Consider the following 19,187-nt stretch of genomic DNA (forward strand, 5'->3'; position numbering starts at 1 on the left):
GATGGGGGGGACAGATAGCGCTGAATGTCGGGGAGAGGGTGGAGGAAACTAGTTTGGAACGCATCAGCTTATTACACTGCGAAAATAAATCCCGCGTGTGCGCACACGTGTCAGATAGGTCTGCAACCCTGCGCTTCCCCATTATCTCTTAGCATACAGCGCTTCCACTGCAGCCAGGGATTCTGGGTAATGACATGCAAATGATTACACAGTGTCACCTTTTGCTTCTTATCCATTTTAACATGGGCCCCTATAAGCTTCTGCCTGCCGCATTACACAGCTTTTCAGCACAGCCTGGGTTAAAGAAGTGTAGAGCCAGTAACCCTACTCGCAGACAGCAGTTTAGACCTTTTGGGTCTCATGAGAGGTGGGTTATACCGGCTGTGCAACGTGAAGCTGGTACGTGTCTATAACCCGACATTAACACGGTCACATACACACTCGCGGTCAAACACAAACCGCTTCAGCACGTAACTAGACGAGCCTGATCTGTATCACACGATTAAAAAGATTCCCGTCTTAGATTGCAAACTAAAAAGTGCAGGTTAAAGTGGGGCAGCAGGGATCTCCGAGGCGGAGGAATGCGTCTCCCCGCCTGCAAAGTCTCACGGGCCTTTCCCGAGATCTGCCAGAGAGGCCGACGGTGCCGGGCTCAGCCATAAATCCTAATTGAAATTACCCGAACGGCTGCATTGGAATATATAGAATGAAGGTTATACGGGTTTAAAGCCTTTGGTGAGTGAAAGCCGGGATCCAACCTGCGAAACATATTAGCGCTCTCTGTCTGAGCGGGAGGAAATGACAGAGTCGTTATTTTCATTGGCTTCCCCGAGGGGTGAATTTGCACTGCAGGAGCAGGGCTGCGGTGCTGGGGAGGCTGGGATGAAAGGACGCACTTCATTCCTAGAATCCCCGATAGGAATAGGAAGCGCAGGAGAGGCAGAGAGAGCGATGCTGTATTGTACGCGGGCGGTAACGTTCCGACCGGCTGCGGGACATGGCCGGGTAGTTATTTTACGGGCCACACACACCCCTTCACCTGCGACAGAGGCCGCTGTAAAGAGGAGAGAGATAGAGACAGCGAGAGAGAGAGACAGAGAGAAACAGAGACAGAGAGAGACAGAGAGAAACAGAGACAGAGAGACACAGAGAGAAACAGAGACAGAGAGAAACAGAGAGAGAGAGAAACAGAGAGAGAGACACAGAGAGAAACAGAGAAACAGAGAGACAGAGACAGAGAGAAACAGAGAGAGAGAGAGAGACAGAGAGAAACAGAGACAGAAACAGAGAGAGAGAAACAGAGACAGAGAGAAACAGATAGGGCGACAGAGAGAGACACAGAGCGACAAAGAGAGACACAGAGCGACAAAGAGAGACACAGAGAGACAGAGCGACAGAGAGACACACCGAGCGACAGAGAGACACAGACCGACAGAGAGACACAGACCGACAGAGAGACACACCGAGCGACAGAGAGACACAGACCGACAGAGAGACACAGACGGACAGAGAGACACAGACCGACAGAGAGACACAGAGACACACCAAGCGACAGAGAGAGAGACACAGACAGAAAGACAGAGAGAGAGACAGAGAGAGAAACAGAGACACAGACAGAGAGAGAAATAGAGACACAGACAGAGAGAGAAACAGAGACACAGACAGAGAGAGAGAGACACAGAGACAGAGAGAAACAGAGAGACAAAGACAGAGAGAAAAACAGAGAGACAGAGATAGGCTGGGGCCATAGAGGGGTGAGGATTTTGGAGCCGCGCTGACGCCAGCGGGCGCGATCGGAGGCGGGGGGAGACTGAGGGAGGCGGGGCAGTGACGTCGCTGGGCCAATCGCCCGCGACGCACCGACGTCAACGTCACGGCGCTGACGTCACGGCACTGTGACGTTGACGCTGCCCTGTGCTGATTGGATGTTTTCAGCCGACAGCGCGCTGAAAAACAGCTTGACTGTCGGCTGAAAAATCCAGCGCCTCCGCACGCCTGCGGACGCTCGCATGAGCCCCCTCTAAAGACATCCTCATGGAGGATGCAGGGGCTCAGCGCGGAGCATCCGCACGGCTCAGCGCGGCTTGTCCTTCTATGGACTCGGCCATAGAGAGACAGAGCAACAGAGAGAGACACAGAGCGACAGAGAGACACACAGAGCGACAGAGACACAGGGAGAAAAACAGAGACAGACAGAGAGAGGCACAGATAGAGAGAGACAGAGCAACAGAGAGAGACACAGTGCGACAGAGAGACACACCGAGCGACAGAGACACACCGAGCGACAGAGACACTCCGAGCGACAGAGAGACACAGAGAGAAAGAGCGACAGAGAGAGACACAGAGCGACAGAGAGACAAAGACACTCCGAGCGACAGAGACACACAGAGTGACAGAGGGAGATAGAGAGACACAGCGACAGAGACACTCCGAGCGACAGAGACACACAGAGTGACAGAGAGAGACACAGAGCGACAGAGACACTCCGAGCGACAGAGAGAGACACAGAGCAACAGAGAGAGACACAGAGACACAGAGAGCGACAGAGACACACAGAGCGACAGAGAGACACACAGAGCGACAGAGAGAGACACAGAGCAACAGAGAGACACAGAGCGACAGAGACACACAGAGTGACAGAGAGAGACACAGAGCGACAGAGACACAGAGCGACAGAGACACACAGAGCGACAGAGACACACAGAGTGACAGAGGGAGATAGAGAGACACACAGAGCGACAGAGGGAGATAGAGAGACACACAGAGCGACAGAGAGACACAGAGCAACAGAGACACACAGAGCGACAGAGACACACAGAGTGACAGAGGGAGATAGAGAGACACACAGAGCGACAGAGAGACACAGCGACAGAGACACAGAGCGACAGAGACCCACAGAGCGACAGAGAGAGACACAGAGCAACAGAGAGAGACACAGAGACACACAGAGCGACAGAGACACACAGAGCGACAGAGAGAGACAAAGAGCAGCAGAGAGAGACACAGAGACACAGAGACACACAGAGCGACAGAGACACACAGAGTGACAGAGAGAGACACAGAGCAACAGAGAGAGACACAGAGACACACAGAGCGTCAGAGAGACACAGAGCGACAGAGACACACAGTTGCGACAGAGAGAGACACAGAGCAACAGAGAGATACAGAGCGACAGAGACACACAGAGCGACAGAGAGAGACACAGAGCAACAGAGAGACACAGAGCGACAGAGACACACAGAGTGACAGAGAGAGACAGAGAGACACAGAGCGACAGAGACACACAGAGTGACAGAGACACACAGAGTGACACAGAGACACAGAGTGACAGAGAGAGACACAGAGCAACAGAGAGAAACACAGAGCAACAGAGAGAGACAGAGACAGAGAGACAGATATATAGATAAATAGTTGCAGTCCAACTGAATCATGTTTCTTACAAATCTCCCTTACGTTTCTTTACAAATTTCCGTAGTCTGAGGATTTTTGGGTGACCGTTCCGTATATGTATGTGTTTATATATGTGCGTTTTGTACACGTACAGTATGTGTATACTGTACATGTGTAGTTATCCATGTTTATACACACGCCTACCACCATGCCCCAGGTCACCGTGTAACAATAACCCGGTCCTGGTTCTGTGTTCCCCAAAGACCAGACTGGATCCCAATCACGCGGTTGACCTGCCGTGAGTTGGCAGGTACGTGTGAGTTTAAGTGTGTGTGTGTGTAATAGCAGCATAAATAAAGAAACGCGCGGGGGCCGCATCTCGTGGAATGTGTTTGGATTCAGGGGCTGGAGGGAGCCTCAGAACGTGTGATATTCAGCAGTGTTGAGTTAGTAATCTGAGCTCTTTGCAAATAACTGAGGCAGACTGGTCCAATTCAGCCTGTGTTTATTTAATAAAGAACCAGCGGAGTAACTGCAATTTCATTGTCAATTTACTAATGTGTTACAGTTATGTTGCTTAACCTCATTGTTTGGGCTCGGAGGCGAGCTGTACAATCCGAGCCTCCCCCCCTCCTCCTGTCTGCCCCCAAGTGTAAACTACGCATTATTATGACTAGAAACTCTTCTATTTATCAAAGGCTTTGATTAAATACTCCTCATCCCCCTCCCGGAGCAGGACTTCTCCTTTCTCCTTGGCCCTGCCCTGAAAACCTCGGGCTGTGCAGGGAAGTCTGCTGTTTGTGAGTCTCTGGACGCTGCCGCCTACTCTTTTGGAAAGAGTAAGGTGAAGAATAAAACAAAAAACACCCACCCCATTAAAATGTGATCTCAGGCTCTGGCCCGGGCAGCGTGCTGTGTGTAAGGTCACGGGGTGTGTTCTGGTGGACCTGGGAAGAGACACGGCTCAGACACTTTGTCAGAGTGTGAGGGCATGAGGGGGTCACTGAGTACCACTATTACTGGGGCAGCCAACGCCAACCCTCAGGGGTCACCAACAGGTCAGGTTTTTAGGATATCCCTGCTTCAGCGTACGTGGCTCAATCAGTGGCTCAGCCAACAGCTGCACCACCTGTGCTGAAGCAGGGATATCCTGAAAACCTGACCTGTTGGTGGCCCTTGAGGACGGGCGTTGGCCGCCACTGGCCTATTATATTTCTAAGTATGCAGCTCCACTTTCCCTTTAAAGAAAGATAAGAGGCCCTTTTCTAGAGATGGGTGACAAGGCCGCCATGTTTAATTCTGGCAAGTGGGGATAATTTCTAGAGAGGGGGACAACGCCGCCATGTTTAATTCTGGCAAGTGGGGATAATTTCTAGAGAGGGGGACAAGGCCGCCATGTTTAATTCTGGCAAGTGGGGATAATTTCTAGAGAGGTGGGGGGGACAACGCCGCCATGTTTAATTCTGGCCAGTGGGGATAATTTCTAGAGAGGGGGGAACAAGGCCGCCATGTTTAATTCTGGCAGGTGGGCAAACACAAGTAGATAACTTTTTCAGCATGTAATATATATTTAATAGCTGAACACATTTCCACACAAAAGGACTGTAATAATAACATAACACAGGGTTTTACTGGCACAGGGTGATCCTGCTCCATAGAGCTTACAATCTAATTTTGGGGGATAATGTGACTTGCATAAGGTGACAAGCAGTGGACATTGGGGCTTTCAATTTTTATATATATATATATATATATATATATATATATATATATATATATATATATATATATATATATATATATATGATGCTCAGCACATGTACACGTAGAATGAAAAATAAACTTCCAACCAGCAGCTCAGAGGAAAGGATATTTAATATTGAATTTTCTTTTTCAAATGTGGAAACTTTGACACACAGTCCGGCCTGTGTTTAAGTCATTAAAACATCTTTAAGCATTTTCTGGTTTTTGTTTTCGTAGCTGCAACCCTTTCCTGGAATGTATTTTATTTTTCTTAAAGTCGGTCAAAGAAAAATGCGTTTCCAACAGTTTTTTTTTCTACACACGTATAACAGGCCGTCCTGTGATTTATTTATAATCCAGGAACCCAGTTTAGCCTTTTATGGCGATGCCACTTGCTGACAGCACTCACATCCCAAGTACAGTAGTGGCGAGTGTTATCTGCAGTGCTGTGTGGGCTCCGCCTGTGCTATTGTTCAGAGCTGGTTACACTATTTCGCACAGACAATAGGGAATATGTGTCAATGTTACACACGCTAATAGCATGAAACAAAATGACACACGTGGAAACAGAGGGACAAAGTGAGCAAATCGGAGGGAATTCACTGCTCACAGGCAGGAATTTTAAGGAGACAATCCACGTGGCACTGTAAAAAAAAATTAAATATTGTATTTTCATATATACAGCTTTAGATTACCTTTATTGAAAAGGAATTACCTAAACTGCCGATCGTTCTCCCGCAATCGATCAGCAAAGATCCTGCTTCCCAGGGCTCACTAAATGGCCGCCTTTCAGTTTCAATCCATCCTTCAGTCAGTGCAACATAGCAGCTACGATGTATTCTTATATTACGAAGGTAACGTTATCTATTGTTACAGTTTGCAGATCAACCCGCTGGGAACATTGGCAACAAATGATCACAAACAGCAAAGTGTTGCAAATATCTTGCACTGCTGCAGACGCGTGCTAAAGCCTGCTATAGAAATCAAAGGATGCTCAGTATATTAAAACTCATTAATAGTTGAATTTAAATTTTTTTTAGTAAGTATTATCTAATACTACAGATAATAACTAATAACACCTAATAAAATGGATTTATTAAAAAAAAAACACGTGTAGGATATTGCATGACTTGCAATTCATCCTAAGTAACCTTTTTTAATTTTGTTGCAGGATTGGAAGCGGAGTGTGCGCCGGAGCTGATCGGCACTATTTTCAGCTTCAGGGACAGCCCAGTTACCGAGATACGTACTGGTGAAGTTACCGGTATCACTTCCTGGCTGTTTTAAAGGGGATTTAAACGGCCGTCCAATAGGAAGCCACCACTGATGATGTTGCAGCTTCCTATTGGCCTCGAGATTTGGTAGCCATTTTTTCCTCCCCGGCGGGAGATTTAAACCTGGTAAGTTAAAAAGTAAGTATCGCGTACACCTGTAAAAAAAAGTAATAAAGAGTTGGAGGAATTGTTCCTTTAAGTGATTGGAGTTAAACCGCGGAGCGACCTGGTCCCCATTTTATTATTCACTTTAAGCGATCTCTTTCCGCTCTTTCCAAAACTTTTTTTTTTAGTTATTTATTTTTTTAATCCATTGCTGCATTCAGGAAATATGTGTTTAAAATATATAGTGGTGTCCGGGAGGTTAAAATGGAGTTCTCCCCTGAGCCCAGTGCTGTGTAAAGCTGTAAGGGTTAACGTGGTCACGGCAGAAGCTACAGATTAAATTGTGTTTTTTAACACTAGAAACAATGTTTTTTTTCCCGAGTCGCGCAGCTTCAGGGGGCGATATTGCCAGCATTATAGGAGTTACACTCGTACAGGCTTCAGGGCGGAATCGGATATTGGGTCCCGGCCATTTTGCTGCGATCACATCGGCGCCGGCGTTCGGCCTCCGAGGGACCTCTCGCCGCAGCCGTTGCAACGCTGGGCACTCAGCCGCCGGCGACTTCGCCAATAAGGTAAATTAATTTAAGGGGGGGGTTTTAGCGGTTCGGGTAAGGGGTTAGGTTTTTAGGATAAGGGGCTTATGGTAGGGGATTGGGGTACAGAGATTAGGGTAGGGGATTAGGGTGGGGGGTTTAGGGTGTGGGGATTAAGGTAAGGGGATTAGGGAAAGGGGATTAGGGTAAGGGGTTTAGGGTGGTGGCTTTAGGTTAGGGGGTTTAGGGTTAGGGTTTTAGGGTAGGGGATTAGGGTAAGGTGTTTAGGGTGGGTTGTTTAGGGTAGGGGTAAGGTTTTTAGGGTAGGCGGTAGTATTAGTATTAGGGGTTTTAGGGTAAGGGGTAAGGTTAGGGGGATGTCCCGGCAGCGAGGTGAATGTCCTAGACGGGTTATGGGGGCTGCTTTACAGAGGCAGCTACTGGGGTAAAAGGGGCATGTTAGATTTGTGTTGCCATTTCTCATTTGTACATTTGCCATTATTATTATCAGAATATTTCAACCCCCACCCCCATATACCCCGAAGTGTTACCCCCCACCCCCATTTACCCCACAGTGTTACCCCCACGACCCCCATATACCCCAAAGTGTTACCCCCCACCCCCATATACCCTGAAATATTACCCCCCCCCATGCCAAATACCCCAAAGTGTTACCCCCACCACCCCCATATACTCCAAAGTGTTAGCCCTGCACCCACGTATGCCTCAAAGTGTTACCCCCCCAACCCCCATATGCCCAAAGTGTTACCCCTCCACCCTATATGCCCCGAAGTGTAACCCCCCTCCCCACCCCCCAACAAACAATATTTAGATCTTGTCACCACCTGCAGATAAAACTGAAAGGTCTTCACGGTGTAACACAACTTATTCTAAAGCAGGGAGGGGGGACTCCAGTCCTCAAGGGCCACCAACAGGTCAGGTTTTCAGGATATCCCTGCTTCAACACAGGTGGCTCAACCAGTGGCTCAGTCAAAGACTGCGTGTACAAAAACGGTGAAACAATTAGGCGCTCCTCTTTACCCCAAATATTGGGTGTAAATAATCAAGTGACACACATATTAAAGTGATAGATAATATAAATTGTGACTTTATAAATGATAAAATGTGATACGTGCACTGTGAAAAAATATATATATATATATATAAATGTGTTACTCGTTGCTCAAACTCTCTGGTATTGACTGTCTTCCCCTGTCCCAACGGATTCAAGAATTCTTCAAAAATCCAGGGGGAGCATGGGAGAGATACAAGAAAAACACAACTTAATGCAGATGAAAGTACAAGATGGCTTTGTATTAGGTCTTGACTCTTATGATATTCCTACTCACGATGTGGCAGGTAATCAAATGCACATCACAACCTCATACCATCTTGTTTTTGGGGGGGTTAGGAAGTTGGAACCTCAGTGTGTAATGGAAAAAGCAAAGGGACCATAGTGCAGATAAAAAAACATTTAACTTTATACAGCTGAACCCCGTTATAACGTGGTGCTCGGGGTCCACCCGATGCGATCGCGTTATAAACAGATTGCGGAAAAAAATGGCCGCTCTTTGGGGTTCTCTCCCAGCTCTCCCAGACCCGGCGGTGCAGCGGCACCCCCACGCAGGACTTACCCGGCAGTGTGTATGTTTTCACACACCCTGGCTCCTGAGCAACGCAGAACTCCGACATCAGAAGCGCGACACAGAATGACCTGGCAGGGAGGGGACAGGATATGCATGGTGGGATTTGTAGTCTCCGGACAGTAACCTGGGCACTAGAGAGGAGTCTTGAGGCGTCGCGTGTCCCGATAGTTGTACGTCACAAGTCCCTGCGCAGGCGCGCTGATCACACTGTGAAGTTCTCGGCGTGAGTGATGCTGGTTACGTTGCGTCCTTAGCCGCTGGAGTTGCATAGTGGTGCCGGGAGAATTAAGGAAGATCGGGAGCCACGCTCAGACCGCGTTATAAGCGGATCCGCGTTGTAGCATATCGTGCTATAACGGGGTTGAGCTGTATGTTTAAAAAATTTAAAACACACTCACATTGTGTGCAGCATGTAAAACTATTGTGTGTAAAACAAGTGACTGCGTGATAGTCTCACGATAGAGCCACCGCTCCATCTTGTCTCTCCGGTAGTGCTGGAACAGGCTCCCTGACGAAGCTTTGATAGCGAAACGCGTAAAGCGTTAGCCCATGAGACTCTGGTTCTCCAGACGCATTATTCAGCCAGTGAAGCCGCAACCGGATGTGACGCGGACAGACCGGAGGTGACGTATCGGGACACAGAGCAGCCTGCAATACAGCTTGATCATGCGCAAACACCCCAGGAGAAACAGTGAGGGCACGGAGGAGAAGCTGTGAGCGCACGGAGGAGAAGCTGTGAGCTCACGGAGGAGACGCCAGCAGCTGGGGGAAGCACACAGCACCGCAGGGAACCTACACTACAAGAGAGACAAGACGGAGCGGTGAGACTACCACGCAGTCATTTGTTTCACACACCATAGTGTTACATAGTGTTACATAGCGTTACATAGTGTTACATAGCGTTACATAGTGTTACATGCTGTTAAACATTTTTTGATCTGCACTATGGTCCCCTTTCCTTTTTCTATTACACGCTGAGGTTCCAGCTTCCGGACCCCCCAAAAAACAAGCTTGCCTGAGGGTGTGGCATGCATTACCTGCCACACTGTGAGCAGGAATATGATAAGAGCCAACACCTAATACAAAGCCATCATGTACTTTCACTGGCACTTAGTTGTGTTTTTTCTTGTATTTCTCCCATGCGCCCCCTGGATTTTTGAAGAATTCAGTCAAAGACTGTACCACCTGCGCTGAAGCAGGAATATCCTGAAAACCTGACCTGTTGACGGACTGGAGTTGGCTACCCCAGTTCTAATGCTTAGTTTCTGGCATTGCTATCTCTCTGTGGGACATTTAGCACATTTCTCCCTGCGACAAAAATACTGCAAAATATAGAAACAAGTGCTACAGAATTATTTTATTTTTTTAATATGAAGAACCCGATCACCTAGTTATACATCCAGTAACAATCGCTACCTCTAAAAACCGTCCGTTTCTAATAACAAGTGTACAGCAAATACAAATATCACGTGTGAGCACAGTCACATCTCTAGCAGGTCTGCAACCCTGCCCTTCCCCATTATCTCTTAGCATACCGTGCTTCCACTGCAGCCAGGGACTCTGGGTAATGACATGCAAATGAGCACACCGTGTCACCCTTTTTTTTTTTTTTTTTTTTCAAATCCATTGTAACTGGTTAAAAAGCAAAAGGTGACACTGTGCGCTCATTGGCATGTCGTTACCCAGAATCCCTGGCTGCAGTGGAAGCGCTGCATGCTAAGAGATAACAGGGAAGGGCAGGGTTGCAGACCTGCCTGAGACGTGTGAATGTGCGCACACGCGGGATTTGTATTTGCTGTACACTGTACGGGGGAGGTTTTTTGTCACTTTTTTTTTTTACCCACCCTAACTTATTTAATGTGTGGATAATATCAAGTGTAAACCTTAACCCCCCCACCCCCTCCCTTTGCTGGACAGACTCCCCCCCCCCCTGTCTCAGAGCCCATAAAGTCAGGCTTTGTTTTGAGATGTACGTTCTAAAATAAATCAGATTGGAATCGGTCTCGGTGCACTATTTACACAATGCATATTTTCCTTTTGGTTTGTTACTGCTGTCAATCTCTTTCTCTCTCTCTCACTTCTCTCCCGGAATCATGTTACCCCCTCCCACCCCCCTCTCCCTCTCTCTCTCTCCCCATCCTGCCACTGAAAGATCCCACCTGTGTCTCAGGGGCCAGCCTGACATTCCTGGGAAAGTTTCTCCTCTATTAATGCCACTAAATTATTTCTTCATCTGGAGAAGTACTTATGTAAACTGATCCTCCGCTCTCTCCTGTCCTGCTGGAAGCGCATTTCATCTGTAAAAATCAGGTTATTTGAACATCCCACTTACCTGCCCCAGGACCCTGTCCTGTCACTGTACAATATATCTGTAACGGGTATTCCCCCACCCAATAGCATATAGTATGTATGTGCGGGGGACTTAATGTTACCAGGTGTGGTGCTTTACCTGTTAGGCTCACAGGAGGCCTATACCTTCGCCACGGGGAGTCTGGGGCACTTATAGATAATAGGAGTAACCTCGTACTCGGTGCAGCGCCTCCACCTGCGATGGCTCCCACCGGAGGGGGGAGTGGTTCGTCGCAGGACAATATATATATATATATCACACACACAGCATGTAAAACAACCAATAACTTTACTGTAGCAACCGTACTTATTCATATATATATCAACAGGTGTCCCTCTCTAGAGGAGACACTAACTACTGCGTCTCGCCACCCCGTGTCCAGTAACCCCACACAATATGTCCCTTCACGTGAGATATGTATGTGTAACTGCGCAGCCACTATGTCCTGTATGAATAGGTGGTATAGTTGGTGCACTTGATGGTTACCTGCCGAGCCCTCCAGTGCCCGGGCCTGCCAAGGAGCTTCGCAAAGGATCCCGATGACGAGTGAATATAGGAACTACCGTCCGGGGCGATCCCACCCGGATGGCTGCTGCAGCGACAGCGAAGGTCTGAGCCCAGACCTCTGGATGGACGCGCAGCGTCCGCTGTGTCCCTAACTGGCTCTGGATAATAAGGGGCAGGGTCCCTAACCTGGGGCTGTCCCTGACAACTCACACTACTGGTGACTCAGGGCTATCTGGGGCCTAGGGGGCTGCTGGCCTAGTGCAGGGAGTCACTGACTCCTGCACCCTACCTCCTTCCCTAGCTGCTCCTGACGCCAACTCCTAACGTGCTCAGAGCCCGCGAAATGTATCTAATCTCCTCTGCAGGGAGATGCTGCGACCCTATTGGCTCCCTGACGTCACGTGGGACGCTCCTGAGGCTCATGGGATCTTTAGTCCCTGCTGTGAGCCCTCCTGTGAGTTGTTACCTCTCGCGTGTTTGTTCTGCGCATGCGCGAGCTCTCTCTGTGCCTCCCGTCGCCTGGTCTTACTGCGCATGCGCGAGGCAATGAGTGATGGCGGCGTCCTGCATCGGGAACCGCCGGGGGCCTCGCAACGCGACCGCGTCCCCGGCAACCGGCCGCACGCGTCCCCGGCAACAGGCCGCAACCAAGAGGAGAGCGCGCTGAGCCCGCACATGCCCCCACACCTCCCCGCTACCGGCCGCAGTGAGTACCCGGATGGGGTCTACAACGGAAGGGGGGACCTGGCTACATATATATATTATATATGTGTTGGAAAAAAAAGAGGAAAAGCGCCCGATCCATGTGTAAAATCCAAATACAAAGTTTTAATAAAAATAACAAGACAAATGTGCACTCACAATTTGTCAATGCAAATAAAGCATTGTATGGGTAAACCCATGCGCCAACATGTAGCCTGCTCGCCGACCGCTTGCTCCGTTACGTCAGACCTCACTGCTGCCGGTGTATCACGGTAGATCGTCCCTCCGGCAACTCAAATGAACAGCCTGTGGTTCCTGGCAAATTCTGTTAGTGTTGCGTATTGCGTGCGTCTCAGGGAATGTCTTCCCCTTCCTGGCAAATGGCGTATGAGCTAGTCCACCACCATAGCTCAGTAAAACCACGTGACCCCACGCGTTTCTTCCGATAACGAATTTCATCAGGGGATGGGGTGTACTCTCATTCGGTTGCTTTTTGAGAGTATTTATGTGTGCAAGTAAAGTGCAAATATATATGTGTGTATATACACACACACATACAGTGGTGTGAATCAGATGAACAACAACACATGACATATTAGACCGTGTCATGATTTATTTAACAAAAATAAAGCCAAAATGGAGAAGCTATGTGTGAAAAACTAAGTACAGCGTTAGTGCTTCCCTAGGAATTAAGATGCTAAGTAGCAGACAGGTGCTGCTAATCAAATGCCCTTGATTAATTGATCATCAGCAAGTGTGACCACCTCTATAAAAGCCGAAGCTTTAGCAGTTTGCTGGTCTGGAGCATTCAGGTGTGTGGTAACACAATGCCAAGGAGGAAAGATATCAGCAATGATCTTAGAGAAGCAATTGTTGCTGCCCATCAATCTGGGAAGTGTTATAAGGCCATTTCCAATTTAAAGTCCATCATTCTACAGTGAGAAAGATTATTCAAAAGTGGAAAACATTCAACAGAGTTGCCAATCTTCCCAGGAGTGGACGTCCCAGCAAATTCACCCCAAGGTCAGACCGTGCAATGCTCAGAGAAATTGCAAAAAAAACAAGAGTTACATCTCAGACTCTACAGGCCTCAGTTAGCATGTTAAATGTTAAAGTTCATGACAGTACAATTAGAAAAAGACTGAACAAGTATGGTTTGTTTGAAGGTTTGTCTTGAGAAAGCCTATTCTCTCTAAAAAGAACATGGCAGCACGGCTTAGGTTTGCAAAGTTGCATCTGAACTAACCACAAGACTTCTTGAACAATGTCCTTTGGACAGACGAGACCAAAGTGGAGATGTTTGGCCATAGTACACAGCTCCACGTTTGGCGAAAACCAAACACAGCATATCAGCACAAACACCCCATCCCAACTGTCAAGCACGGTGGTGGAGGGGTGATGATTTGAGCCTGTTTTGCAGCCACAGTACCTGGGAACCTTGCACTCATTGAGTTGACCATGAACTCCTCTGTATACCAAAGTATTCTAGAGTCAAATGTGAGGCCATCTGTCCGACAGCTAAAGCTTGGCCGAAATTGGGTCATGCAACAGGATAATGATCCCAAGCACACCAGCAAATCTACAACAGAATGGCTGAAAAAGAAAAGAATCAAGTTGTTGCAATGGCCCAGTCAAAGTCCAGACCTCAACCCGATTGAAATGCTGTGGCTGGACCTTATGAGAGCTGTGCATAAACAAATGCCCGCAAACCTCAATGAACTGAAGCAACGTTGTAAAGAAGAGTGGGCCAAAATTCCTCCACAACGATGTGAGAGACTGATAAAGTCATACAGAAAACGATTACTTCAAGTTATTGCTGCTAAAGGTGGTTCTACAAGCTATTGAATCATAAGGTGTACTTAGTTTTTCACACATGGCTTCTCCATTTTGGCTTTATTTTTGTTAAATAAATCATGACACAGTGTAATATGTCATGTGTTGTTCATCTGAGGTTGTATTTACCTAATTTTAAGACCTGCTAAGGAACAGATGATTGTTATGATGTCCTGATATGTAAAACCATACAATTCAAAGAGGGTGTACTTTCTTTTTCAAACCACTGTATATATAATATATTTATGCATTTTAGGGCAGAAAGCTTCTAACACACGTGCAACTCTCAAACAAATAAATATGTATTATAGATGTTAAAATCCAGTCTGGGCATTACATGGATGTTAAAGCAGCAAAACGTTAAAAATTCTATATTTTGTTTAAATAAATCTGTTCTGTAGTATTAGATAATACTATCTGCATTTTTTTTTAACTCCCAATGCCATTTTTAATGATTTTTTTAAAATATACTGATCATTCTTTGGTTTCTACATCAACCATTAAGAAAATCATATCCACTTCCTCTTTTGAAACAGGCTCTCTCACCTTTTTGAGTGCTGCCCATTGGCAACAAAGTATCGCACAAAGATGTTGTGTTCCAAGCAGCAGACGGTCTGTTACACTTAGTAATATAATGTTACATATCAGGTGCAGCATTTCATAGACTGCAGCATAAAATTAGAAGGCGGCCATTTAGTTAGGCACACAATCAGGATTTTTACAGGTTTATAACAGGAACACCAAACGATTTGCCAGCTTAGGTAAGAATGTAGCATTATACACTGTCACGCGCTTTATATATAAAAATAAGAATAGATAAAGGGGGGATGTAATATTGCTACTTTAACGGTAATAATAGAATGCAACATCTCCTTCAAATAATGAATACATTTATTTGTGTTTTTTTAGATAGTTTTTGTCTATATCTTATGGGGTTTTCCCCCCGTTTAATTATATAATTTTTTACGACGTAGTTGACATTTTCATGATGTTTCATTATACATTTGTAGCACATTCAGTGACGTTTCTGACCAGTAGAATGAAATGTTTACAGACTGCGTTGTCATCTCCAGTCCTCAAGGCCTCCCAAACTGGTCAGGTTTTCAGGATATCCCTGCTTCAGCACAGCTGGGTCAATCAGTGGCTCAGTCAAAGACTGAAAACCTATCGGTGTGCCTTGAGGACGGGAGCTGGCCACCCCTTGGCTATTTAGTCATTGACCGAGCCACCCGTGCTGAAGCAGGGATATCCTGAAAACCTGACCTGTTAGTGTGCCTTGAGGACTGGAGTTGAGCACCCCTGTGTTACAGGATAATGGTCCCATGATACACGGGACAATATAGGTTCCGTGCATGGTGGGGGGGGAGGGTGGAACGTTTTTTTGGGGGGGAGGTGATGAGAAATGGCGTACGCTGCACTTCTGACCGTTCTCAATCTCCGTTCCTTCACAGTCGGAGGAGACGTGTGCTGGGTCTCATCCCACAAACACACAGGCAAATGATAATATCATTTTTAATTATGGGGGGGGGGGGGGTGAGAGGAGGGGGGTCCGTGATGCAAATGCGATTGTGAGGGGGGGGGGAGGCTTGGGCCCTGATTGGCTGTCACTTAAGCTGCCTCCATGCTCCAGCAGAGAGCCACGAGGAGTCATTTAAGAGGTGGAAATGGTTGCCACGCCAGAGGCTCAGCGCTGGCAGGGTCACCGTCCCCCCCCGTGACACCCTGTCATTTTAGATTAAGATATGCAAAACCGAGCCGTCTGCTAATTTTCTCCCCGTCCTGCTGAGGCCTCAGCGTTGGCTGTAATAAGAGGAAGCCTTAATTGGAGTCAGCGGCTTGATTATGATAATTGCTGCTGTCGGAAGGGGAGGAGGAGAGGCTGCACGGTCAGGCGGATCAATACAGCATCTCTTTGTGTGAGGAGTCCAGCATGGGCAGATGGGCCTGGCCAGAAATAACCTCGCCTGACCTCACACTGGCCGGTCTTACCTCTCAGTGACCACTTGACCTCAGCATTCCAGCGTAAAAACTCTTAGCAGGGTAGACTGGAGTTTCTCTCTATCTCTCTATCTGCGAAGATTTGGCTCAGGGGCTCACTAAATGGCTGTCAGTGCAGCAGAAAAGGACCAAAGATGCAAAGTTCTGTGGGGAAGATCAGGCAGTCACTAGATACAATTTTTGCACTGCTAGAGAGAGGGCAGGGCTCAAAAAGAGGTGTGCCAGAGCCTGTTTCAGAGGAGGAAGGGGTGTGACTTTGTAAATGGTTGCTAAAGAAACAAAAAATGTTTGTTACATTATAATACATTAAAAATGTAATTCAGAGGTTTTTAAAAAAAATGCTACAAGTATTTTCTCATAGCACAGAATTGATTTATAATAAAAAAAAACACACTTGTAGGATATTGCTTGCTCTGCAGCTTTAAGGGGATAGGGGTCCCGGTTAAAAAGCAAAAGGGGACACTGGTGTGCTTATTTGCATGTCATTACCCAGAATCCCTGGCTGCAGCGGAAGCACTGCATGCTAAGAGATAATGGGGAAGGGCAGGGTTACAGACCTGTCAGAGACACGTGAATGTGCTCACACGTGAGGTTCTTATTTGCATTTAAGGTGTTCAATGCTGCTCCGACTACAAACCCGCTGAAATAAAAATGTCCCAAAATCCTCCTGTTGGAAAGCGCAGAGCAGGGGTGAAAGCTGCCGTGTTACTTATGTCACAAGTCGGAGGAATAAAAGACCCCGGGGAATTATATTGTTTTTTAAAGAATCTTTAAAGACGGATAACTTCAATTATTTCCCTGAAACAGAAAATACTGGAAGATTTGGAAATAAGGATTTGGGTCCGAGAGGAGATACTATGTTGCACCGCTGGCCGCTCCGTCGGTGAATGGTGTTTGTATATTTGTTTTTAGTGAAATGTCCCTGGCGTTTATACAATTTGGGGATTGCCAGGGCCCCGTACTGTACCTCTCGTCTCTTCTGTGCTCCGAACACTCGCTTTCTCTCTAGGTGTTCTACAACCGCACTTCACAAATTCATTAACACACACTGACACACTTCTACACACCCTGATGCACACACACAAAGGCACTATACTGTATATACACATGCAACAATATGCATACATGACTGGGTTTTTTTGTTTGCCTGCCTCTGCATCAATATACAATAAATACAATTGTAGCATAAGTATCTGTCGTCTAAATGTAGCATACTGTAGGTTGAACTTGATGGACGCGTCTTCTCACCTACTATGTAACATTCGCACATGTACACAGATGCACGCAGACCCCCCACATGCTTATTTACTGTGCAGTCACCCAAGGGTGCAGAATATGGGTGAAACTGTGGATCTGGCGTACGTCAACAGACTTCTCGTTCCCACCTGATATTTCTACTGCAAAAACCACCGCCAGCAGCCGCCTGCCCTCCTTTATCCAGCGAGTGTCACACCATCGTTATAACACCAGAGTAATTAATAGCTACCATCAGTGAAACGGCAATCAAGCTGCCCAACCGAGGGAGAGCCCACGGCTAAATTAGAATCATCAGTTCATCATTTTAATTATATCCCCTATCTTTAACTTTCTCCCCTGCCGGCTGCTCACTCTCCGATTCTAGACGCTTATTTACGATGGTGATCTCGCCCTCGTTAGAAAACTCTTGCCGTGTCTTTTTCTTTCCGTGAAAGTTTGCTGCGGCTACACGCGGTCTCCTGTGCGCGCGGGCGCACGGTGGGGGGGGGGGGGGAAACCTGCGAGGATCTTCGTAACTCTCTGTACCTGTTCCACCTCTTTAACTCTTTCATTGCCCCGTGGTGTAGCCGCTATGTCATGAAATCCGACACAACAAGAGGGACTCCATTTTGTTTAGCTCGTTTACTAGGGAAGATCGCTTTTTCTGCGCTCCTGAACGCGGACTGGTACATTTCCCGTAATCGGTGACCGTCGCAATCACGGCGACATTGTCACGGGATTGCAGTGTGTGTGTTAAACAGTTCTCTTTGTGGCCAATTAACACACGCGACCGCGAGGCGGGCAGTGGGGAGAGAGGCGTCAGAAACTTCAGCAAAGAAAAATGTTTAAACAAAGAAATGTGAATATTCCTAATTATTGCATACTCAGTTTATGGAGTTTCTTGGCTAAATAAATGGCGCTGGAATTTAATTCAGATCCCCCACAAAATATCTATCTATCCATATATATATATATATAGATGCAGAGGTATCAGTACCGTGTTAGCCGAGCTTTAATAATCAAAAAAGAATAGACGATACTGTTCTGTGGCTAACAAAATGCTTTTATTCTTGCGAGCTTTCGAGATACATATATATATATATACATATACATATATATATATATATATATATATATATATATATATATATATATATATATATATATATCAAATGGAAATATTCCTGTATGCTCATTTGCATGTCTTAGAGTGTTTTTAATCCCTCTCCCTATCCCTATTTTTATTAAATGTACAATTGTACGCTATAGGGCGTGCGCTCTCTGTTCTTTTTCCGTTTCTATAGAATCACCTTTGGAACTTGTTCTTCCAATTGAGAGCAGCCGTGGACCCCTGGAATTCCTATTGTTCTGTTGAACTTATCAGGACTCATTTAGGGTTGGACTTTTGCACTATTTTTACAAATTCATTATATGCATTTATATTCTTTTATGTATGTTAGAATATATTTTTCTAGTTTGTTTAGTATTCATCATTTGTGCATGATACTAATAGATTTATTTTATAATATACAGGATCTTATGCAAATGTAATAATTATTATTTATCACTTCTTACACTTATCCATTGCACATATATTTGTATATATACCCCATACACCAGTTCACCAGTGGCACTACTTATTTTCTTTTTCTTTTATATATATATATATATACATATATATATATATATATATATATACAGCTCAACCCCGTTATAACGCGATCCGTTACAACGCGAATCCGCTTATAACGCGTTTCAAGCGTGGCTCTCAATTTTCGTATTTATGAATACTTTACAACACGATTATTGGTATTTTAAATACTTGATTGTACAATGCATACAAATGTACATTATTTCTAACGCGATC

The 19,187-nt window shown here is 46.3% G+C and overlaps 1 protein-coding gene across 1 annotated transcript in view; it reads right to left on the reverse strand.

The window, feature by feature from the left end:
• Positions 1-16,204, reverse strand: part of LOC142502522 (triggering receptor expressed on myeloid cells 2-like) — a 78,746-nt gene extending 62,542 nt beyond the window's left edge. The window contains exon 1 of the mRNA XM_075613616.1: positions 16,076-16,204. The gene's annotated coding sequence lies outside the window, so the exon portion shown is untranslated. The remainder of the gene's footprint in view (positions 1-16,075) is intronic.
• Between the last annotated feature and the right edge of the window lie 2,983 nt (positions 16,205-19,187).

Source organism: Ascaphus truei, chromosome 9 (assembly GCF_040206685.1).
Source record: "Ascaphus truei isolate aAscTru1 chromosome 9, aAscTru1.hap1, whole genome shotgun sequence".
NCBI classification, from domain to species: domain Eukaryota; kingdom Metazoa; phylum Chordata; class Amphibia; order Anura; family Ascaphidae; genus Ascaphus; species Ascaphus truei.